Raw genomic sequence first — 26639 nt, 5'->3', positions numbered from 1 at the left:
TAATACAACACACATTTGTATCACTGCCTCATACAACACACATTTGTATCACTGCCTCATACAATACACATTTGTATCACTGCCTAATAGAACACACATTTGTATCTCTGCCTAATAGAACACCCATTTGTATTTCTGCCTAATACAACACACATTTGTATCTCTGCCTAAGACAACACACATTTGTATCTCTGCCTAATACAACACACATTTGTATCTCTGCCTAATACAACACACATTTGTATCACTGCCTAATAGAACACACATTTGTATCTCTGCCTAATAGAACACACATTTGTATCTCTGCCTAATACAACACCCATTTGTATCTCTGCCTAATACAACACACATTTGTATCTCTGCTTTATACAAAACACATTTGTATCTCCGCCTAATAGAACACCCATTTGTATCTCTGCCTAATACAACACACATTTGTATCTCTGCCTAATAGAACACACCTTTGTATCTCTGCCTAATACAACACACATTTTTATCACTGCCTCATACAACACAAATTTGTATCTCTGCCTAATACAACACACATTTGTATCTCTGCCTAAGACAACACACATTTGTATCTCTGCCTAATACAACACACATTTGTATCTCTGCCTAAGACAACACACATTTGTATCTCTGCCTAATACAACACCCATTTGTATCTCTGCCTAATACAACACCCATTTGTATCTCTGCCTAATACAACACACATTTGTATCTCTGCCTAATACAACACACATTTGTATCTCCGCCTAATAGAACACACATTTGTATCTCTGCCTAATACAACACACATTTGTATCACTGCCTAATACAACACACATTTGTATCACTGCCTCATACAACACACATTTGTATCACTGCCTCATACAATACACATTTGTATCACTGCCTAATAGAACACACATTTGTATCTCTGCCTAATAGAACACCCATTTGTATTTCTGCCTAATACAACACACATTTGTATCTCTGCCTAAGACAACACACATTTGTATCTCTGCCTAATACAACACCCATTTGTATCTCTGCCTAATACAACACACATTTGTATCTCTGCCTAAGACAACACACATTTGTATCTCTGCCTGATACAACACACATTTGTATCTCTGACTCCCACAACACACATTTCCCTCAGAGCATAACACAACACACTCTTTGTATATTTGTCGTCATCCATCGACACAGTAAGAGAACCAGAACAACCGTTAAACTAACTGTTTTACGTTTTACTTCACTTAATATGCCCCACGGTGTTGGTGAGAGCCTGTTCTGCAGCATGTTTGTCACGCACAACACGATGTCGCACAACAGGGAGTACCCGGAATCAACCACTGCCGACATTCTTCACCAGCTCAGCTAACTTCAGTCCAATCACTTCAAATAAACCTGAAATAAAGTTTTTTACAACCAGCTACAAATCTGATTCGTACGACCGTAAGCTTGAGGGGCGATGTAAGAAGGTCAGCAATAATGTCACGTACAGGGTGTGATGTCACGTTGTACATAAAGTACTTTCACAGTCTATCGGGACAAGTTTCGAACATACTCCAGTGATCTAGTTATCAAAGGAACATTAGGTTTAATAAGTTAACAAAGCCCTATTCTATATATTTGTAAAAACAAAAGCCAGTAGCAACCTTTTAGGAAATTCATTTAAATTCCCAAAACACCTTTGAAAGCTGAAAAGACCTTTTTGAAATTATTACTAATCACACCAAAAATTTGAAAATAGACAATATCTCATTAAACCAATTGTGAGTATTATAATAGTGTAAACACCTTAAGCGTTATACAGTGCGCTGTGATTGGCGCGTCATTCCGAGTGTATATGATACAGAAAACAAGGTTCACAAGACCATACCGAGAGGCTAAGTACCATTGTGCTATAGAATTCATATACAGCCGCCATTATGGCCATCTGTTTCCATGTAAGACTGCTCGATAAGCAGTGATGCATGTTTCTGCCGAGGGTTCTCACGAGGTAGAATGTAGATCGCCATTTGACTACGTGTTTTGGAGAATGTCAGCGGTCAGCCCAAACGACGGACCCTTGAGTCATCTGGTCAACACATATCAGTGTGATACAGAGGCTGTTGATAAATGATTCGCTACCTATTTGAAGAGTTCCTGTAAATTACCGGACGTGACCGAGTGACGTCGCCCATCATGTCGGCCACGATGTTGCCGACTGAAAGTTTCAGCTGCTTTTGTTGAATAAATACATAGTCAGGAAGTAGTAGTTCGTGATGTTGCGAGAAAACACGAGACTACCGGACAACAGAGAGTGTAAGGTTCAAATAACAAGAGTTCTTTGTGTGAGCGGACAGTGTATGGAAAGATTAAACAGCGTGGTCGTGCTGGAGGTGATACAGTGACCTTAGGATCGGGACAGAGTCATAATATAGGAAAGAGGGACTGGGGTGTTCCGAATGAAAAAAACAACTTTCATTTCTCTCATTTTGTAGTTACAATCTTTATTTGAAATGTAACTTACAACTGCATTTAAGAAGAACTCGATATTTTCAACATTAATTCTTTTCATAAGTCAGTACCAATGCCAAAGCTAGTAAGAATTCTAAATAAACATACATTTAGATAAACTGCCGGGAAAAAGAAATAAGGCATGACTTTAAAATAAGATTTGACCAATAAATACGTTACTAAGTTGGAAACAGTCGCCGATATAATGCAAACATTAGGTCCAAAACGCAACTATGATACCCGTATCGGGATTCGAACCCACAATCATAGGTTTCTGGCGTGCCCAAGGGCCGCAACTCTGCACCGCGAATCGCGGCGCCTTAGACGACTTATAGCACAGTGGTGAAACCCACGAGCGCTGACAAACCTAGAAACATAATCATGGCAAACCGGGATTCGAACCCAAAGTTATAGGTCACTGCCATGCCTAAGGGGCGCAACTCTGCACAGCGAATCGCGGCGCCTTTGAAGACTGGGCCGCCCATGCCTCCAATGTATAATATATGTATGGACGATGTTATCAGTGTTCAACATTCTCCTCGCCCACTCTCAATAGCCAGCAGACATTTATCATACTTAATAGGTGTATACTCATGTAAGTCAGTGTGTATGCCTCACATATATCGCATACCAACATGGAAAAGACGTTCGTGATACGGTGGGAATGTATAGCATGCCATATACATTGCTATATATTACAGCGTCAGGCAATATACCCAGGCAATGCTTGCACTGGAAGTATACTTTCAATGTGTGTACAGTTAAGTAGGGACATACATGGTCGATCACGCTCCACAAATACCATGAAAGTTGGGACAGCGTTGTACGTCTTCTATATATGCTCTATCGATCTAAGATTATCTCAAATCAATACCAGGTTATCGATCACAGGTCACTTAAATTAAATATTTTACCTCAACAGCATTGAAGTCCTTTCCGCGAGAATGTATGTACTTAATTAAATACAGAAAACGCCTCTAGGAACAAAACAATCTTGACATCAACTGAATTAAGAACAAACATCTGGAAGAAGCGAACATGGTGCTATGCAAGCAGTCGGTTTGACGTTTGACAACAACGCGACTGGTCATATTTATCCGAACACATACAACCATATTAAAATCAATAGCATGTCAAATACAATATGTGCATGAACATTCTAGACGCGTTTGAGGTTGTAAGCATAACCTTTGGCCTTATCTGTCTTTGGAATAATATATTACATGTCACATGGCTTGAGCATATAGACAGCTGGCATATGACATACACATATTTAAAAAGCGGCCAATTGCTTGTGTACGTGAGTATTGTTTAGATACTTAACGCCAAGACATCCATACATTTGCATGTTATATGAGTGAGTGAGTGAGTGAGTTTGTTTGTAAGTTTGTTTGTGAGTGAGTGTTTGTTTGTTTGTTTGTTTGTTTGTTTGTTTAACGCCGCACACAGCAATATTCCAGCTATATGACGGCTGTCTGTAAATAATCGAGTCTGGACGAGACAATTCAGTGACTGACATCTTGAGCATCGATCCAAGCAATTGGGATACAATGACCTGCATCAACCAAGTCAGCGAGTCTGACCACCTGATCCCGTTAGTCGCCTCTTACGACAAGCATGGGTTGCTGAAGACCTATTCTATCCCGGATCTTCACGGGTCGAGTAAGTGAGTGAGTGGTGTAGAATGAAAGTGACTGATCCATTTCGGTAATCATAAGACATCTCATCTATAAGAAGAGTCCGTTGTACGATGACCATGTGTTTAGGAATGCATTTCAAATAGTGATGATACAGGTGTTGAGCGCATCCTGTCTCACTGGTGGCACCGTCTTAAATACACACAAAGGCAAGTCAAGCAAAACCATAAGTGATGAAGGTTTAGGCGTTAACCACTTTGCAGTAATTCACAAGCACGAGTATGGTACTGACATACCTAAAAACATAATGAGGGAGAATAGGGATTCGAACCCAAAATTATAGGTTCCTGACTCGTTCAAGGGACGCAACTCTGCATAAGGAATTGCGTCAAATTAGGCGACTGGGCCACCCGTGCCCCTCCTGATATCGGAATATGCAACAAACAACACATCCAAATGTAAACTGTAAATATATCATGTCATTGTTCAAGTAAAATATTCCATATTAAAGTGTAGTCGCATAACCATTATTGACAGTTTCTTAGAGTGTGTATCTTCACTACGAGGGCCCTACACTACCACCACGACGAGTTGTATTACGTGCGGGAAACCTAAATCAATCACGGATCCCCTAAACATGGACGTAAACGCTGGTTCAAGGACTTCCGAATATTGCTAGGTTATCAATTGGTTGTGTTTGCATTGTGATTATACACCCGATATATACCCGGGCCTACATAAAACCCTCCACCCTCAAGACATGCTCTGCGGGGGGTCATCAACCCGATCACGTGGTAAATATCCTGCTCACAGTTGATTGGGTGTGTTCATTATATATTCGTTGTATTGATGTACATGGAACCAGGTCTAAACTTGTACCTACCTAGATACTATGTGTTAATAGTCACCTAGCTTACATAAATTGGGGGCACGGGTGGCCCAGTCGTCTAAGGCGCCGCGATTCGCGGTGCAGGGTTGCGTCCCTTAGGTACACCAGAAACCTATGATTGTGGGTTCGAATTCCGGTTCCCCGCGATTATGTTTTTAGGTCTGTCAGCACCATACCCGTGCTCGTGGGTTTCACCGAAGTGGTAAACGTCTGAGACCTGCATCACTTCGGGCTTTCCTCCCACATTAAGCTGACACGCCGTGATATAACTGTAATACTGTTAAAAGCGGCGTTATACATAAGTTATAAATAAGCCCTTAAAGTGTAGAAACATTATACAGATATCGGTTGTCCCATACACTGCTAAACCTAGTCACGAGAACAGAATTGTCATATTAGAGGTGTTTTACCTTTAAAATATACATATACTACTAACAAAAGTAAAGGACAATCCGATTCTTGTATATTACAATAGTTAATCTATCAGTACCTATAGTATAGTATATGAATGCTGTTTATTTAACATACATACATTTTACAGAATTCAGATACTCATCGAACCCGGGCCTTCGGCATGACGATCGAACACTTTAACTACTGGGCTACCCCACCGCCCCATAAACATCAATGAAAGCAACTATTTCTTACATATTCCGTTTCGTTTGTAAAATTCATATTGTCTGCCTTATGCTAATGTAGCAGCCATAAAATTTCCGAGTCCCTTGATGGGATTCGAACCACGGACCTTCTGATCCGAGGTCGGACGCCTTGTCCACATGACCAAAGAGGTTAAACCCCCTCAGCAAGCTGACAAGGTAAGGACTCCACGCCCTGCTACACTAATTTACGGTTAAGAAACAGATAGATATAGAATTTTTTTAGGTTTTTTTTTAGGTCTGTAAGACGATAATCTGTCAGCATTTCACAGCAGACATCGAACAGCGAAACACGTGAATGAAAACCAAATAAAACTCTTCCTCTACCCAAAACAAATACATGAAGGTAACTGATAGACGGGATTGTCTCTATCAATATTTTTTTCGCTAACAGCACCGTTCTTTATAAAACTAACACCGACTTACTCGGTCAACTGGCAGAACTGCGCTGCTTACACGGTGGTGTTTAAACCAAGGAAACCCCATGCATGTTGTTGTAAAAACGGGAAAAAAGCAAACAGACCGTGATTTAAAGTGACGAGAACTAACTGACAGGTGCGAAATGAACACAGGTAAACTGTCATTGAAAACACAGCCAGCTGAGACAGTCAACTACAATACTAGGACGTGTTTATAGAATGTTTCACAGTTCTTTGTCCTTTGAAGCCCGTGAATATTTATAGTAGAATGTCTGTGAAACCTTTAAGTATTGTCCTGTATCAAGATGGTTTGGATTACTAAAAGAAACACATAGGAATTGTCTTATTTATGTTAGACTGAGAAATAGGGTTTGTAACCTATGTGTTAGGACTATATTATGTAAATGTCGTACGTCCAGGCTCAAAACAAAGTCTCGGGGGACTAGTCTGGATGCCATCGTCTGGATGTCATCGTATCCCAATTGCGTGGATCTATGCTCATGATATCAATCACTGAATTGTCTGGTCCAGACTCGATTCTTTACAGACCGCCGTCATACAGCTGGAATATTGCCGAGTGCGGCGTTAAACAAACAAACAAACAACTAGTCTGTGGAGATTCAGGGTACAAATAGGTCCCCAGTGTCCCATGCTTGCCTCTAAGGAGAGCTGGGTGGTCATGTTCAGTGACATGGCTGAGTGCGTGGCATTGTGCCTCGATGACGCGGATCGCTGCTCATGATTTCAGTCACTGGTTTGTCTGCTCCAGACACGACTATGTACAGGCTGCCGGGATAAAGCTTGATTACAATTTACAGCGGCACTAAACATTATTCACCCGTTGACTAGTCCAATTAAGGGGCGATGGGGTAGACTGTTGGTTAAAGCGTTCGCTCGTCACGCCGAAGGCCCGGGTTTGATTCCCCACATGGGTACAATGTGAGAAGCCCATTTCTGGTGTCCCCTGCCGTGATATTGCTGGAATATTACTAAAAGCGGCGTAAAACTTCACTCACTCACTTATCCAGTTATCCAATGAACAACGGTTATATATCTCAAAGTGGAAGGGTTAGTTCGGCTTTTAACGGAAGTTTTGAGATTAAGGGAAACACACCAGATCGGATACATTACTGCAAATAGGTCACAGGTAGCCGAAGTCAAAGGTTAAGTTAGTTCTCCGAAAATCCGAGTTCGAATACGCATCAATCTACTGCATCACTTCGGGCTTTCCTCCCATATTAAGCTGACACGCCGTGATATAAATGGAATACTGTTAAAAGCGGCGTTAAACCCAACTCACTCACTCATAGAAGCAAGTATATACGTCGTTCTAAAACTCATGTTCCAATTACTATGATTTTTGTGGATTATAGTGCCATGCCAAGGAAGGAATGCACTTGGAATTGTATTTGACAACAAAATTACAAAGGTTTAAACGTTACTATTCGGGTTGACGTGAGTCGGCATCCAGTATTAACAACCATCAAATATGAGTGTATACTTTCTTTTGCCCGGTAGTATATTTCTCTCACAGAAGGCTTTGCACAAGGAGCTGAGCGTTGTATAAGAGGTCGTATTGTTATCGTTGTTATAGTGCCTTACTTCAAACATAACCATTAGTAGTTGAGAGTTGAATTATCTTTGACCTTGGTTCAGTGACGGATATATATCAATCTGTTGCAATGTTGCGAATACATATATCACTTACATCAGTGTCACGTCTCCGGCTACCGTCGCAATAACCAACCCTGTACACATGGAATACAATCAATCATATTTATCACTTCACATGAATATAGTCTGTCTCACAGTCCCTGAATCATAGTGACCGCCTCCGTGGTCTAGTGGTAGAGCGTCCGCCCGCAGAGCGGCTGCGTCATACCAGATGACGTTAAAAGATGGTACTTGTTGTTACCCTGACTGGCGCTCGGCATTAACGGTCTAAAACAAGGACTGGTCGGCTCGGAGTCAGTATACTGTGTCTGAGTGGGGTATTTATGTTAAACTGTGGCATGGTATCTCAGTGTGCTAGCACTATAAATCGGCATCAGTCTGGACTAGTACAAGCAGCCACACTCACACACGTGCATGCACGTCGCTATATAAGTGCAATAATCTTGTACGCGACGTTAAACCCCATTTCACCTCACCTCACCTGAATCATAGTAAATGTATTTTCCCTCCGCCCTAACAGTAACGCCGAAGCCCCAAATGAAGCAAGTCTAGATTCAGGTTCTCAATCTCCCATCTCACTGGGGCTCCTATTCAGTTTAATTGGACTTATTTGTTTCTAACAAAATTACTTATTTTCGTGGATAAGCGGTAGTCTAATGTGTATGGAACGTGTGTTTTGAATGTCATATGTTCCTTGTTAATAGCAATGATATACATAAACTACGGTTATAGCTAACTCAAAGGGACCACAAATTCTAGTTCGTTATAACCGTAATTCGTTATAAGCATATATACAGCAAATGGCAGGGACCTAAAAACCAGTTCGTTATATCCACCAGTTCGCTATGAGCGTGTTCGTTATAACCGTAGTTTACTGTACACGTGTGGGCGAACTGACTGATTGTAATGTGCACCACGTGTAACAGTGTCAATATCATGTCAATATCAAACAGTCGCTACTGTACACAGACCTGTGAAATAGACAGCTTAATCCGAGGCTGATATGCAATACCATTGATATTATTCGTATCTTCTGGATCAAGACGCTAATGTATAGAACCCATATCACTGATATTTCAGTTTTCAGGTTTTACAGTGAACCATGTGTTTATATGGACCGCCTCCGTGGTCTAGTGGTAGAGCGTCCGCCCGGGCAGCGGAAGGTCGTGGGTTCGATCCCCGGCCACGTCATACCAAAAGACGTTAAAATACGGTACTTGTTGTTACCCTGTCTGGCCCTCGGCAGTAAGGGTGTTAACGGGTCTTGTTTGGAGTCGATGACGTACTTACAACCTAGCCTCCCTCCACCCAACCAACCCACCCACCAGTTCTCCACCGCCATGTTGTATAATTTTGTTAGAAGTGGTATCAAGATTGCCTGGGACGTCGATGTTACAATCCTGTATTTATTTCTTTGAGGACAGCGACGCCTAGTGGGCTGCTATTCATATTCTCCCCGTTCTGATGTATTCCGAATAGTCCGAACTCGATAGCCAATATATGAACCGCCGGGAGGTCACATAAATACACAGTGATCTTTGAGAACTTATTGACGACTTTGGGGAATAGCTGCCATGAAAGCATTGAATTGTGTTTTGTTTGCCTGATTGAATCTCTGTTGACTTCTCCGTATCTAGGGATTCCTGTGGGCTTAGTGTTTAAACAGTCAGATTAAATGACGCTATTTCACACACACGCGCGCGCGCACGCACACACACACACACACACACACACACACGCACGCACGCACGCACGCACGCACGCACGCACGCACACACACACACACACTCCACACACACACTTACGCACAAACTATCTAAGCACAAACTATTTCTAAACCCATGTTAATTTTAGTTAGGCCAGTCTTAGCGCTGAGGTCGCTTTGTTGACGTGAGCTCAGGTAAAAGCACCTCATCAATAAAACAACGACAGCAGGTGGACACATTCACGATCATCACTACGCCATTGTCTCGGGCAATACATATTTAATGCTGAAACAGCCCATCACTTAGCGAGGTTATTTTAACACGATAATGACTATCACTGCCGAAAGGAATTCATCAGATTATGGTGCAGCAGTAAGAAGCCCTAAATCAAGCAAGTCTAGATTTTCCACGGGTTCTGAAGGGGCGATCGGGTAGTCTTGTGGTTAAAGCGTTCGCTCGTCACGCAGAAGACCCGGGTTCGAATCCCGACATGTGTGAAGCCCATTTCTGGTGTCCCCCGCCGTAATATAGCTGGAATATTGCTAAAAGAGGCGTAAAACCATACAAACTCACTACAGGTTCTGAAACTCCCATCTCACAAGGGCTCCTTTTCAATGTAATTGTAGTTGCTTGTTTCTATCAAAATCATATATTTTCAAAAATTCATATATATTTTCATAGACTAAGCGTTAATCTAAGCTTGCAAGTACCTATTAAGTTTTTGTATATTCAAATGAGCTTCTCTGCTGTGCCTAGGCCTCCTTCAGGTAATGAGCTTTTGAAAAATATCAAATTCAACATCGAAACACGATCCTTCACTGAACAATGAAGCTTACAATGAATGGAACACCTATACACGTTGTATACTACCATAGAGGTGTACATGCACACTACGGCTTCTGCTGCATTCAGGCTAACATAAAGTCTATGAATTGAAAATATTTGTAAAGGGTTTTATTAAATTGTATACTAATATAAACTCCCCAGACCATAACAATACAAACGGTATGAAAACGTTACTGCGCTGAAAACAGTCGCCGGAACACATCAAACCCTTCATACACATCACCATGGAATAGTGAGTGAGTGAGTTGGGTTTAACGTTTAGACTTACTGCCCGGCATTTTATAGAATAAAGAAGCGCCGAGATTATCTTCAATTTCAGAAAATTTTAAAAAATGCAGCGTCTGTATCATAGGCTGCTCAATACCATTATACCTGCACCATGACCGTGGAATATATTTATTTTCTGAAAATAAATAATCTAGAAATGCATACAAAAGCAAGTCTAGCCAGCACAAGCTAGGTCTATTCCAAAGCATAGGGATTTTTTTATTTTTTTAAGAGTCAAGAAGGATATTGTGTTATATGAGATTTCAGAGACTAAATGTCAGGTACTCAATGCCTAGTACCTTAGTGTACTGACACAATGCGTGGTCCCACGACTTTGGTAGGGCCATCACATCCTGGGGTTATAATCAATGAAAAGTCAGGGGATATATCGACAATAATAGACGTAGGGTTCGTATTTATCTGCTCCCTTCCCTGGAGTTACCCACCCCGCCTATCAACGCTTAACACAATCCTTTAATCGGTTAATCTGAAGCGCGAGTTATCGACTGCTATATCGTGTCATGGCCTCTCTGCCTTAACCTTGATAATCTCGAAACGATAACGCTCACGTGCCGGGGCCAATTTTACCTCATTTCCAATACAGTACTTACGAACATGTTATTATATATACTTACCTGTAACTCTGAACCTCCCTAACTACCATATATCACCTTACAAGTCTACTAGTTTTCCTGACAAGTTTCTAAATACGCCTGATTCTAGAAACAAGATTTGACGTATTTTCCTTAAGAAAACTGTTGGATGCTGGCTGAGAATGTTGTTGTAGAGACACAAACCCGTTGTCACCACACAATAGGAAAATGTGTTATCTATTTTCTCAGCACACGATTGATAAGGCATGGACCTCGGCCGTACAGAAGACGCAAATAGGATATTATAGAGTTCTCTTTTTGAAATCTGCCGTGAATAAACGATGGAGCGTAAAAGGTTGTCTAAAATATTAAATGAAATCAAATTGTAATATTTTTTTAAAATTACGTTTGATTTGCAAATCTGCTGTGGATAAACGGTGGAGCGTAAACAGTTGTCAAAAATATTAAATGAAATCACATTGTAATATTTGTTTATAAAATTACGTTTGATTTGAGTCCGTCCACACAGCGTGTTTGTTTGTGACCTGTAGTCGTAAGTATCATATAGAATAACTAAATAGTATATCCAGTACAAAGACTTACCGTTTTAAGGCTGTCTGTGGCCGCCAGCAACAGAGGGAATCCGGCAGCTCGTTCCCACAGATGTGGTAGCCACGAGTCTAGAAATATTGTCAGCTGGCCAAAATCGGAAGGTAATCCTTGGATTAAACTCTGGTGATGCACTCTCTAATCCACTTGGCTTGTGGGATGTCACGACGTCCCCCACAACTTCACTGCAGAACGCCAGAGCGCACACATTCCCTCCCCCCTTCCCGCGACTTGGAGGCGGCCAACACGGACTGGTGAATTTGGATTTTTCACTTGGCCCCTCAGGTTCGGGTCGTGTCGTGTTTTTATGAGATTTAGGGTGCGTTGCTCTATATCGCTACATCACGACGGGGTGCTAATTGAGTTGGGTTTTTAGGGTTGTAATGTCATGCAACTTCACATAATGAATGTGTGTGAATGAGATTGCGGGCTTTTCACACTGGAAGTGCAGTGTAACAAGAGAGTTTAAGAATGTTTTGCCACATCACAACAGGATAAGGTCATGCCATTCGTGACCAACATCCCAAGAGGATAAGGCCATGTCATTCATGACCAACTCGTGTTATTCCGGGACAAGCCGAACTTGCAGGCTACGGAAAGGGGCGAGTGGTGACGAATAAAGGCCATGTATGCTGCCACGAAGAACAAACGTCTGATTTGATGTTTGTTTTGTAAAGGTATTGTTTGTGACATTCCTTACACCAGACAAACCCAGTCGAAGCACTGAACTGCAACCATTAGCAAAGGAGCGTCCCCGGTTCTTAGTAATGTAATAAGCTGGGATTTTTGTTAAACGTCGGGCCGCTCCGTTACGATGAAAATTGTGTTAAAAAAAAATCTTGAGCAGTTTCAAGAGATATGGAGCTCGTCGCCGAATCATAATACAAAATGCCCGTCCTTTCAGCCACCAGCCTTATTCTGTACGTTGGTTAAGAGTTTAACACTGCTTAATCATGTTTGTTTGGTTGTCTTGTTGTTGTTGTTGTTGTTGTTGTTGTTTAATGCCACGCTCAACAATAATCCAGCTATATGACGGCGGTCTGTAAATAATCGCGTCGACTTGGTTGATGCATGTCATCGTATCCCAATTGCGTGGATCGATGCTCATGATGTCAATCACTGGACTGTCTGGTCCAAATTCGATTATTTATAGCTGTAATATTGCTGAGTTCGGCGTTAAACAACAAACAAACTAAACAAAACTTGAAGCAATATGACGTCACGTTGCTTCATTGTTAAAAGCAACATAATATGACGTCACCTAGTGTTCATAACATCACAAATTGACAACATGACGTAAATTAAATGTCTGTCCAGGGCTGATATTTCATATTTTCTTCTAACATTTACTTCACTTACTTCCTTTTTATGACAATGCGTAACACAGAACAAGCTACTCGAAACCCATGAAGGACTGACTACTGTAAACCCACGCCATGTCTTGCACCATTCCTCCGCTCGGAAAATACCCATAATTCCTCTTCACGGGAGTCTCTCGGTACAGGACGCCGGATCTCCATACCCAGGACCCACTTGAAAGTGTCCCCGTCGTCTGCTCGTCGTCACGGAGCCGGGGTACACACAATATGGCGACCATTCGTGTCCCGCCGGCCATACACCAGCAGTGATTGAATTTCTTCTCCTATATATTGATACGTACCGATACCATGTCGAACAAGAGGGCCAGATAATGTGGCCATTAGGGCATGGTTGACACTGTTTGTGTTGCCGCTAAGATCAATGGGCTTCTATTGTTACCGTCTTGTCTGGGTGAATGGTAACACAGGTAAACAAACTATTAAAAAAATATGTAATAAACTGTAACAAAAGCTTTGTATGGAAATAAAAAAATGATCTAATAGCTGAAAATATATCTTCCCGACCTGGTTAGACGGGGATGCACTTACGATTACAAGATTAGACCTATCGGATTTTGTCGGGTGCTCAAGATTTTCCCGGATTAGCGGAAAGAATCCCCCTGTCATCAAATACTTAGGCAGACTGCTCGTGCGAGTATAAATATCTCTGGCCCCGTAGGGACAACACACACAGAAAGCACGCTAATGGCTACACTCGTGAAACCTATGAAATCTTTCGGTATCTGTCTTCCTCACATTTATTATTAGTGAGGTGAAATGAAATAGATATTAACGTCACAGTCAAGATTATTGCACGTGTGTGTATTTATTTTTTATTTATTTTGTGTGTGTGTGTCTGTGTGTCTGTCTGTCTGTCTGACTGTGTGTCTGTGTGTGTCTGTGTCTCTGTGTGTGTCTGATTGTGCTCGTCCGGGCTCATGCCGGGCCCATTGATTCATCGTGCCGCAGTTTAACATGAATACCCCACTCAGACACAGTAAACTTCGAGTCGAGCAGTCCTTGTTTTATCTCCTTAATGCCGACCACCAGGCAGGACAACAAGAAATACCATCTTTTTATCATTTTTTTGTATGAGGCGGCTGTTCCAAGTGAAATCGACTGGGTAACGTATTTCCAGATGAGTGAATGCAACGGGGTAACTTCCATTTCCGTTTCCTTCATGTGTTGCCCGGAAATCGGAGATTGGAATAATTATGTATTTATGTATATTTATAGGGTAACAGTTCTTTGCATAGAATATATGAATATAGGTTAATCACTGTCCTTTGGTCTGCCATGTGAAAACATAAATAACCAAGAAACAAAAACTCATCCTTGTCTTGGCACCACCCAGTACATTGGTAGCCCCGTGGGGATTCCGGGTTAGAGTGAGTGAGTGAGTATGGTTTTACGCTGCTTTTAGCAATATTCCAGCAATATCACGGCGAGGGACACCAGAACTGGGCTTCACACATTGTACCCATGTCGGGAATCGAACCAGGGTCTTCGGCGTGACGAGCGAACGCTTTAACCACTTGGCTTCCCGACCGCCCCTGATTCCGGGTTAGAATTGGTCCCACCAACCTATGCGTGCCGTTATTTTCGTTTGTTTGTTGTTTAACGACGCACTCAGCAATATTCCAGCTATATGATGGCGGTCTATAATAATCGAGTATGTACCAGGCAACCCAGTGATTTGACATCATGAGCATCGATCCACGCAATTGGGATAAGATGACATGCATCAACCAAGTCAGCTCGCCTGACCACCCGATACCGTTAGTCGCCTCTTACGACAAGCATAGTCGCGTTTATAACTTTATGGATCGGATTGTCACTATCTGTGACTTTGATTGCATGTCATCGTACCCCGACGGCGTGGATTGTTGCTCACAATATCGATCACTGGTTTGGTCCAAACTCGATTATTTACAGGCCGTCGTCATGTAGCTGGAATACTGATAAATACGGCATTAAACAACAAACAAACCAAACATTGGAGACGTGAAATAACATTATTCATGTTATTCAGTGTCATTGTCGTCATGTCTATTATCCCCTGTATGTAGTTATGTATCTTTAGGCTATGCCACATAACATTTCCCTGTTTATATGTATATGTCATTGCACACTAGTCTCATTGTCAAACAGGATTTGTATTGCGAATCAATCATGTCCCACTATAGGTGAGGTGAAGTGAAATGGGGTTTAACGTCACGTCCAAGATTATTGCACTTATTGCGACGTGCATGTAGGTGTGTGTGTGTGTGTTTGTGTGTGTGTGTGTGTGTGTGTGTGTGTGTGTGTGTGTGTGTGTGTGTGTGTGTGTGTGTGTGTGTGTGTGTGTGTGCGGTTGCTTGTACTAGTGCTAGCCCACTGAGATACCATGCCGTAGTTTAACATGAATACCCCTCTTAAACACAGTATACTGACTCCGAGCCGACAAGTCCTTGTTTTAGCCCCTTAATGCCGAGCGCCAAACAGGGTAACAACAAGCACCATCTTTTAACGTCATCTGGTATGACGCGGCCGCTCTGCGGGCGGACGCTCTACCACTAGACCACGGAGGCGGTCTGTCAGATTATGTACTTCATATAAATCCCCATAGAGAATACTCAGTCTTCTATTGGGCGTAAAAAGGCAACATAGCAGACAGGTGTTCGCGAAAAGAGTAATCATGTTAAGCGTTGACAAATAGGGCCAAGGAGAGTTTCCCTGCCTCAGCCCTGTATCCGTGTTACAGCCACTGGATGTGGAATCAATAAAGGGATGGGTTGGTAGTAATCGCACGTAAATGTATAACGTCAACGCCAGAGAATAACCAGTCTCGCTTATCCACATACACAAATTCCATTGGGCGTAAAAAGGCAACATAGAAGTTAAAAATTATATGAATGGATCACTGAAAATCTATGATGACTCCAGGTGTTCACGAAAAGGGTAAGCATGTCCTGTCTTACCGGTACGGTAGACATTAAAGACAATAACAAGAAAGGAACGGTTAATCAACCCTGTCTCAACCCTTTATCCATGCTACAGCCACGTAACGTGGAACCTTGAAGAGATGTGTATTTGTAGGTAAACGCTATGGCAACCCAAACATAGTTCTAGATCACTGCTTCGTTCCATTGTAATCTTCCTTCATCATATCTGCCCTGTTTGTTTCCTGTCGTATTACTATATATCCCCGTGACTGCATTCCGCGACAAGAGAACACACATCTGAAATACCGGCATTGCATTCAACAACATGCTGACTTCAACTGCTGACGCCACTGAAACCTAAGAGCGCCTTCCCTCTTCGCCCTTAGTGTGAAATTTTACCATTGTCTGGTATGCTGAACATGTTTTCTTCGCAAGCACCTGACATTTATTTTTGTGTGCTGCTTTAAATGTTTTCGTTTCACCTAATCACCTGGGTTTGTATGTATTTTAAGGGACCGGGGCATGACATACACAACGAGAACTACAAGGAAGAAACTTGGGTAGAAACCGAATAAAAAGTACAGGTATTTTTTCCACTGAATTAAACGTTCTAGTTTATTGCATTGAGAGCTAAGCACCTTTGGCAATAATATGTAGAAATGCCAAATGAAAATGGTTAAGTCTTCTTGCTACACATGAAATATAAATACATGTTATCGTGTACAGTTAATTGTAATTTAAGTAATAGAAAGTAGAAGTTGTCAGGTATATTTTCACTGTCAGTGTTGGGGTTTCGGGTTAGAATAGGTCCCCAAGTCGGGCAGTCGGTCTAGGCGACCAATTTCATTGCGCTTTATCGGCGTTTGACGTTGCTCGTGCTTGAACACTCGATCCATTTTAATCGTCTCTGAAGGTGCATGAGGTACCTCTTCCACTGACCACACAGAACTGGATAATCAGATTTGATGGTTCAAGTCTCGCAAGCCCGATTTTAACTCAAACGTTCTGTCATATTACACCAAATATCTATGGGTACTGTATTCTGATAAATCTCCTGTCTAGCATGTAGATTCTCACGGTTTGGTCGTCATAAAGTCAGTGACTGTGACGGAATCCTAGCTTCTCATTGTTACCCCCGCCCATTCCATGACTGCCCCTGACTCCCCGCCGTCCACCACAATGGCCGCCCGGGGGTGATCGCCCACGATGACATGGTCAAGTACTATCTTTACACCGAAGAAGATTCAGTGTAGACTGAACACTTGATGGCAAGTACACTGAGGAGGATGGGACACTACAAAAGAGGGCAAATACTTTACCTGTTTTCCTGACTCTACTAGTGTCTTACAATGTGTCGATAAGGTCACAATTACTGATTGGCTAAACTATTTGTGACATGAGGCAAGTGTGTAAGAATTCCGCACAAGTCCATGTTCAAAGACTTACTCTTTTCAAAATGACATAAAATTACGAAACGGACAATAAGTAAGCTGCCATTCCCTTTTGATGAATTTCAAAATGGACTACGAGAGGAATACATACGCGTTTCGGTTTGTGTATGTACATGTCCGTATAACGCGTACCCGAACCGGGATGGAAGTAGAGTAGCATAGTACTACTAGAAGGGTAGTGTAGTGGACAAAGCGTCCGCTCGTCACGACGAAGGCCCGGGTTCGATTCCCAACATGTTTACAATCGAATCATCATTGATATTATCGTGGCGCGAAAAAAACATGGATAGGTTACTTCTAAATGTGGTGTTCAATTATACACTCACTCACGGTACCTTATCAATCCAAGTTAAATAAAAAGCTACAAAATCCTTTCAATAATAAGAAATATATGCTTAAAGCCGAGCATCATTTTTGTATCGACATATGTCTACCATGAAACATAATGAAAGCTTTACTGAGGCCTTGAATGTTGCAACCCTGATCAAACAACTTTTAAGTAAGAGTCTCATGGTGCTCTTTGGAGTCTTTGCAGAAAGAGCATGCGCGATTGTAGATCGAAAGTTGTGAAATGTAGACACCAAGGGCTCGACATAAAAGGACAGTTGATTATAAAGTGGAAGTCAACCCTCTTGTCACGCAGTCGTGTGGATAATTTTTGTCACTCTGAATCTATATGAAGAGATCTAAATGTGAATATTAAATCGGAACTAGACTGACGTCCTATAACTTTGCCCCCTATCCACCGTGAATAATATACAGGAACAAGATGGACGTCCTTGCCTGCCCCTATCCACCGTGAATAATATACAGGAACAAGATCGACGCCCTTACCGTTCCCCTAGCCACCGTGAATAATATACAGGAACAAGATCGACGCCCTTACCGTTCCCCTAGCCACCGTGAATAATATACAGGAACAAGATCGACGCCCTTACCGTTCCCCTAGCCACCGTGAATAATATACAGGAACAAGATCGACGCCCTTACCGTTCCCCTAGCCACCGTGAATAATATACAGGAACAAGATCGACGCCCTTACCGTTCCCCTAGCCACCGTGAATAATATACAGGAACAAGATCGACGTCCCCGCCTGCCCCTAGCCACCGTGAATAATATACAGGAACAAGATCGACGCCCTTACCGTTCCCCTAGCCACCGTGAATAATATACAGGAACAAGATCGACGCCCTTACCGTTCCCCTAGCCACCGTGAATAATAAACAGGAACAAGATCGACGCCCTTACCGTTCCCCTAGCCACCGTGAATAATATACAGGAACAAGATCGACGCCCTTACCGTTCCCCTAGCCACCGTGAATAATAAACAGGAACAAGATGGACGTCCTCGCCTGTCCCTATCCACCGTGAATTATAAACAGGAACAAGATGGACGTCCTCGCCTGTCCCTATCCACCGTGAATTATAAACAGGAACAAGATGGACGTCCTCGCCTGTCCCTATCCACCGTGAATAATAAACAGGAACAAGATGGACGTCCTCGCCTGTCCCTAGCCACAGTGAATAATGAACAGGAACAAGATGGACGTCCCCGCCTGCCCCTATCCACCGTGAATAATAAACAGGGACGAGATGGACGTCCCCGCCTGCCCCTAGCCACCGTGAATAATAAACAGGGACAAGATGGACGTCCTCGCCTGTCCCTATCCACCGTGAATAATAAACAGGAACAAGATGGACGTCCCCGCCTGCCCCTAGCCACCGTGAATAATAAACAGGGACAAGATGGACGTCCTCGCCTGTCCCTATCCACCGTGAATAATAAACAGGGACAAGATGGACGTCCCCGCCTGCCCCTATCCACCGGGAATAATAAACAGGGACAAGATCGACGTCCCCGCCTGCCCCTATCCACCGTGAATAATAAACAGGGACAAGATGGACGTCCTTGCCTTCCCCTAGCCACCGTGAATAATAAACAGGGACAAGATGAACGTCCTTGCCTTCCCCTAGCCACCGTGAATAATAAACAGGGACAAGATGGACGTCCCCGCCTGCCCCTAGCCACCGTGAATAATAAACAGGGACAAGATGAACGTCCTTGCCTTCCCCTAGCCACCGTGAATAATAAACAGGGACAAGATGAACGTCCTCGCCTGTCCCTATCCACCGTGAATAATAAACAGGGACAATATGAACGTCCCCGCCTGCCCCTATCCACCGTGCATAATAAACAGGGACGAGATGGACGTCCTTGCCTGCCCCTATCCACCGTGCATAATAAACAGGGACAAGATGGACGTCCTCACCTGACCCTATCCACTGTGAATAATAAACAGGGACAATATGGACGTCTTTGCCTTCCCCTATCCACCGTGAATAATAAACAATATGGACGTCTTTGCCTTCCCCTATCCACCGTGAATTATAAACAATATGGACGTCCTCGCCTGCCCATATCCATCGTGAATAATGAACAAGAACAATCAAATGTCCAATACAATATGGAGTACGAGAGGAATACATACGTGAAGCTGACGTTTTAACTGAAATATTGTTCAAACCGGTGTTAAATCAAACTCACTCATACTTATCAGCGTCCCCCGGGGATTCCGGTTTCAGAAAATGTCTAATCTATGCCGGTCGTAAAAGGCGACCCAATGGATCGGGTGGTCATTCTCGGTGACTTGGTTGATGGAATGTCATCGTACATCGATGGCGTGTGTCGTTGCTCATAATGTCGATCACTTGTTTGTCTGGTCCTGATTCGATTATAACAGACAGCCGTCATATAGCTGGAATATGTTTTTTGCTGACTACGGCGTTAAACAATATACAAACAAACAAACATTCTTATCTGCGTAAAGGTATATGTTCGAAGTGATATGCGCATGTGTCACATCTCAATCAAAGAACAATATTCAACAAATGCGAACAATAACATATACATGTTAAACAATGTAAGCCAGTCCCTTCCTTTCAGGGCTGGCGTTGTATATTACGGTGTCAATAGCTATTCACACACATAATTGCTTCGCTTGAATAGGCTATTGTTGCTGTCTCTGTTCGACATCTGTTGTAGGGACATGGGGTGTACGATATACTACATGCATGTATAGGCTACATACAAACACGCCCATATTACGAGGTGGTTAGTGGGCCGACCTAGTGGAGCTAACTCAACAACAACGCATTCAGATTTCTCAGGTTTTGTCATTGAGATGAATTCACAAAATAAGTGCATTATAAATCTAACCAGATTGTGAGTGGGTTTATTTTAAAGTCATATTCAATGTATTTGGTTCATGTTTTAAGACTTTGACATGAATCATTGTTTAGTGAAATATTGTTAAAGGTGAGGTGAAATTGGGTTTAACGTCGCGTCCAAGATTATTGCACTTATTGTGTGTGTGGCTGCTTGTACTAGTCATGACTGATGCCGATTTTATAGTGCTAGCCCAGTGAGATATCATGCCACAGTTTAACATGAATACCCAACTCAGACACAGTATACTGACTCCTTGCCGACCAGTCCTTGTTTTTGCCCCTTAATGTCGCGCGCCAGACAGGGTAACAACAAGTACCATATGTTAATATCTTTGGGTATGACGCGGCCGGGGACCGAACCCCTGACCTTGTGCTCTCCGGGCGGACGCGCTACCACTAGACCACGGAGGCGGTCTATTGTAAAGGAAACTATCGGGAGAGGCCTAAAGGCTGGAAGACTTAACGTAACAGGTAACTTATATTTATGCATACATTACAATTACATCCCCTTTCTGTACACGACACCACTTTTATAACTATCAGTTAGGATTTATGTGTATAAAATACAATAATGCTATAAACAGCACGTCAATGTAAGCCTTGTTTTGTGAATGGGAAGCGCTTCAATTTGGAGTCCGATTGCTCTCTTTAATCTGGTCGGTAACGTTTCCATTTAAGTATTTTGGGGGTTTTGTTTGTTTGTTTTATTTGTTGTTTAACGACGCACTCAGCAATATTCCAACTACATGATGGTGGTCTGTAAATAATCGAGTCTGGACCAGGAAATGCAGTGATTGACATCATGAGCATCGATCCACGCAATTGGGATACGATTACATGCATCAACCAAGTTAGCGACCCTGACCATCCGATCCCGTTAGTCGCTTCTTACGACAAGCATAGTCGCTTTTCACGGCAAGCATGTGTTGCTTAAGACCTATTCTACCCCGGATCTTCACGGGTCTTCCATTTAAGTAGTCCGGATTTACAAAAATCAGGATTAACGACTCATGGGATGCAGAAATGTACCTCCGTGTAGGGTTTTCAAAACTAACGACGTCTCTACAACTATCTTAACATTCGTCAACACTCGCCCCTTTCCGTAACCTGCAAGAAGACTCGTCCCCCTATCGATGAATGTTATGTGCGAAAATACGACAAACCAATCAGAATGCGCGTATGATTTCAAGTTCTTCGTCAAATAATCCGCCAGAAATAATTTTTGATTTTACATATTACTTGCATCTAAAAATATACCAAAGACACAGTTTAATGTATTCAATCATACTGTATAATTCTGCACGTCCTGATGTGCTTTAAATTGCATCTAAAATATAAATAATATATGGGGAAAATGCGTGAACCATTACACAACGAGTTGACAATGTTGTTTTAGGTATGCCCGTTTGCGCTAAGACGGAACCCGGTCGCAAAAATGGCCACGAGAGGGGCACGAGTCGCTATTCGGCTTGTCCCGGAATAACACGAGTTGGTCACGAATGCTATCTTAATTGTGAAGTCACGCGTGAAGGAACGAGACATCTCGAGAGAAGAGATCCGACAAGGAGGACAACTATCTATGTTGTTTCTGATTCATAACAAGAAGACGAGATGCTTAAACTGTCGACAGAATTCAATTTTCGTGTTCAGGTTTAGTTTGCCCCGTTCATCGAGCACTACAAACACATTCTGCACGAGACAACCAGTGCACACGTCTACATGAATGATATCCTCGGCGATCAGAACCAGCGACGTGAGCGTTATGCCCGAGGCAGCAAACTGTGAGTGACAGATTGACAACCGATTACGTCTGATTATTATATTTGAATGACGGAAACACGCGATGACAGGTGTTTCAATTTTGGCGACTCTAGCATGACTTGTGATGAATAGCTCCTGTTTGTGCAGTGGGGTGTCGTGCTGAAGTATATAAGAGGTGCTTGGCTCGGACCAATTCACAGTCGTGCCAAACATTCGCTGCCTGCCATTTATACTGTATAACCCAGTCTGCTTGTCTGCTAACTCAAATTAGATAGATAGACAGAAAGACAGACAGGCAGATAGATAGCGACGATTTTATAGTGCCAGCCCACTTAGGTACCAAGTCGCGGTTTAATAAGACACAATATATTTACTGCCGCCAATAATGCCGGGGGTACGGTTGGCCCAGTCGTTTAAGGCGCCGCGATTCGCTGTGCAGAGTTGCGTCCCTTGGGCACGCCAGAATCCTATGATTGTGGGTTCGAATCCCGGTTCGCCCCGATTATGTTTCAAGGTTTGTCAGCACCATACCCGTGCTCATGGGTTTCACGGAAGTGGTAAACGTCTGAGACCTGCATCACTTCTGGCTTTCCTCCCACATAAAGCTGACACGTCGCGATATAACTGGAATATTGTTAAAAGCGGCATCAAACCCAACTCACTCACTCACTCACCAATAAAGCCGATCTTGCTTTATCCCTTATCCCTTCGAAGTACCATGTTTTAACGTCTTTTAATATGACCCGGTCGGGATTAGTATTATTATTACAAACCACAAACCTACTACACTCCTGACAGGTGGGACGGGTGGCCCAGTCGTCTTAGGCGCCGCAGTTTGCGCGTCGGTAACCTATGATCGTGGGTTCGAATCCCGGTCCGCCCCGACTACACTCTTCAAAAAAAGAAACGCACAGGTAGTATGTATTTCATTGATCCTGACTACACAAAAAATCCGGTATATAAATTGCATATAAGTTATTGGAAAATGTTGGTGGTCTCGTATTCAACAAACGGTGTGTCAAAACGCAGCCATTGTCGATTTGCAATGTTTTAAACGGCATCGTTTTCACACTTGTTCAAAAATGTCATGGAGGAAAACAGTAAAGCAAAATGCACCTGCGAGTTATGGCTTTCATAACTCGTGGTAGGGGCTATAAAAAGGCAAGCATAAGCCAATGATTTGTCATTCGGTTGTCAACATTTTTCAAGTGCCGAAACTCAGCGCTGCCGATCGGAACATCGCCAAAAGACGTATCCAAAGAGGGGAATCGCAGTCTTCTGTTGCAAGCCAGTTCAACGTCCACCACAGCACCATTTGCCGCCTTTGGAACCGATACACACTGTTCAACTCCACGACAGACCGTCCGAAAACGTTGCTTGGCTGAAAACAGTTGCCTCAACACTGCAGATTTAAGGGCCAAAACATACCTATGATATCCGTATGAAATAAATCACTATCGAGTAACCATTTCTTGGTTTGTTTCATATTTAGCCAACATCAAATATGGGTGTAAACTGAGTCAAATTAAAAACTTCACATTTTTAAAAGTAATCCCATATATGATATACAACGGACAAATGTATCAGAGAAGGTAATTTTTAATCATGAATGTCCAAAGAAGGATTTTAATTAACGGTGGTAACCATAATTTGTTCCAAGCACCTACGATTGTGATGTTTTTAATTTGGTTCAGTATATATTTTATTTTTCCCGGCAGAGAGGCAGTGGGGTGGCCTAGTGGTTAAAGTGTTCGCTCGTCACGCCGAAGACCCAGGTTCGATTCCCGAAATGGGTTCAATGTGTGAATCCCATTTCTGGTGTCCCCCGCTCCTATATTGCTGGAATATTGCTAAAAGCGGCTGAAACCCATACGCACTCATCCATTTTGTCTGGCAGTTCTATATCTCATCTGTAACAGCGATACATAGGTCACCTGTAACAGATTGTTAAGACAAACCAGTCACAGTTAAATGGAAGCGTTCGTATCATTCGCTGCATTTTCCCTTACAAAACCATTGCATTTAGTTGAGTAAATTTACATCATCAATATGTTGTTCTCTAAATACATTTTGATTCAGATTAAAAATAAGTTATTTTACGAGCGCTTCATATAATTGTAACGGCGCACTCGCACTGGCAGAGGGTGTCTGTTCGTGGATTTTGTGAACTGTTCTAGACATATGTCATATCAACTGAAGGAGGTAATCTTCTAAAAAGGCACACTAGCTTAGCGACATACTCATGTTTTTTAATCATACAGGCAGCTTAGAAGATTTTAGATTATTAAATAGATATACTGATAAATATTTTCAAAATCATTCCCGTTTAATTATTGGTGGTTTGTTTCATGGGAAACCTGTTCTTTAGGAAACAACTAGCTAATTCCTCGTTCACCGACAGTCGAAGTTTCTTCTCCGGAAATATGCACTGGCTTCATTGCCATTTACTCTGGAGGACAACATATGCAAATGAGTATAGAGATGTTTTTTCAACACTGAAGGAAATGAGAGGTATTAGAGATATGGCCTTTGGTGTAGACGCTGATGACGATGGTGTGTCTGGTTTGTTTACATAATGTGCTGGGTCATACACAAAGTGTCAAACATATATCAAGGTGAGTCAGGCGTAACCCTTCTATATCACGTAACATGGGGACGTGAAGGTTTCCATGGAAACGCAAGGATCCGATTATGAGCAACAAACTTTTATCAAGAGTCCCCAAGGTACGAATAGGTATGTCCTATGAGTGAGTGAGTGAGTGTGGTTTTACGCCGCTTTTAGCAATATTCCAGCAATATCACGGCGGGGGACTCTTGAAATGGGCTTCACATATTGTACCCATGTCGGGAATCGAACCCGGGTCTTCGGCGTGACGAGCGAACGCTTTAACCACTAGGCTACCCGACCGCCCTATGTCCTATGAGGTAGGGTGTGTGCTTGATGCTTACCACCAATCAGCGATGTTAGTGTGTGAGTGAGTGAAATTTAACGTCTGCAATATTTCAGCCATATCGGGACGAAACAGTTATAATAATTATATTTTGATTTAATAAAAATCTGTCAACGAGGGACAGTAAGATAACTAGAGTATCACAGTTTCGATTTTAAAACAAGTTGAGAACAGTTTAAAGAATGCATTTTCAAACTACAATACATTATGAATATTAGTATGATCTTACGACGTCAATGCTGAAGCTCCCTCTGTAGTATTCATACCCAACTGCCATGACAACCCAATCATCAATTAACATAATTCTGAAAATAATACTCGGATGACTTGTCTGCTATTTGGGGGAATGGGTTGCCCGGTCGTTTAAGGCACCGCAATTATCTGTGCAGAGTTGCTTCCCTTAGGCATATCAAAAACCTATGATTGTGGGTTCGAATCCCGGTTCGTTTTGGTTATGTTTCTAGGTTTGTCAGCACCATACCCATGCTGGTAGGTTACACCAAAGTGGTAAACGTCTGAGACCTGCACCACTTCGGGTTTTCCCCCCACACAGAGCAGACACGTGTCTTGAGTGAGCGAGCTCACAGCAATATTCCGGCAATAGTTCGATGGGGGACACAAGACATGGTCTTCACACACTGTACCCATGTTGGGTTTGGTTGGTTGGTTGGTTTGTTGTTTAACGCCGCACTCAGCAATATTCCAGCTATATGACGGCGGTCTGTAAATAATCGAGTCTTGACCAGACAATCCAGTGATTAATGTCATGAGCATCGATCCACGCAATTGGGATCGATGACATGCATCAATCAAGTCAGCGAGCCTGACCACCCGATCCCGTTAGTCGCCTTTTACGGCAAGCATAGTCACCTTTTACGGCAAGCATGGGTTGCTGAAGACCTATTCTACCCCGGAATCTTCACGGGTCGTACCCATGTGAGGAATCGAACTCGGGCTACCCCACTGGGCTACCCTACTGGGCTACCCGACCGCCCTACATTTTCTGGAATGATGTAACGCCATGTTGTAAAGCACACAGCGAATTCACACGGGAAGCGGTGTCTTACATCAACCGGAACACACGCCCTATAAACTACACTGGGACTACTGTCCTGTGTATTAATAGCCAACTCTCCTCGTTATAGTGGTAAAAGAAAGCCAGTTAGCTGATAAATCATT

General features: G+C 42.6%; 1 protein-coding gene across 1 annotated transcript in view; it reads right to left on the bottom strand.

The window, feature by feature from the left end:
• Positions 1-12017, bottom strand: part of LOC139450406 (microtubule-associated protein 9-like) — a 24963-nt gene extending 12946 nt beyond the window's left edge. Inside the window, exon 1 of the mRNA XM_071232100.1 lies at positions 11781-12017. The gene's annotated coding sequence lies outside the window, so the exon portion shown is untranslated. The remainder of the gene's footprint in view (positions 1-11780) is intronic.
• Positions 12018-26639: the final 14622 nt, after the last annotated feature.

The sequence above is a fragment of the Haliotis cracherodii genome, unplaced genomic scaffold (genome assembly GCF_022045235.1).
Source record: "Haliotis cracherodii isolate W230 unplaced genomic scaffold, xgHalCrac1.p SCAF_10, whole genome shotgun sequence".
NCBI lineage: Eukaryota > Metazoa > Mollusca > Gastropoda > Lepetellida > Haliotidae > Haliotis > Haliotis cracherodii.
Note: the sequence above shows the minus strand (reverse complement) of the source record. Positions and strands in the feature narration are given on the sequence as shown.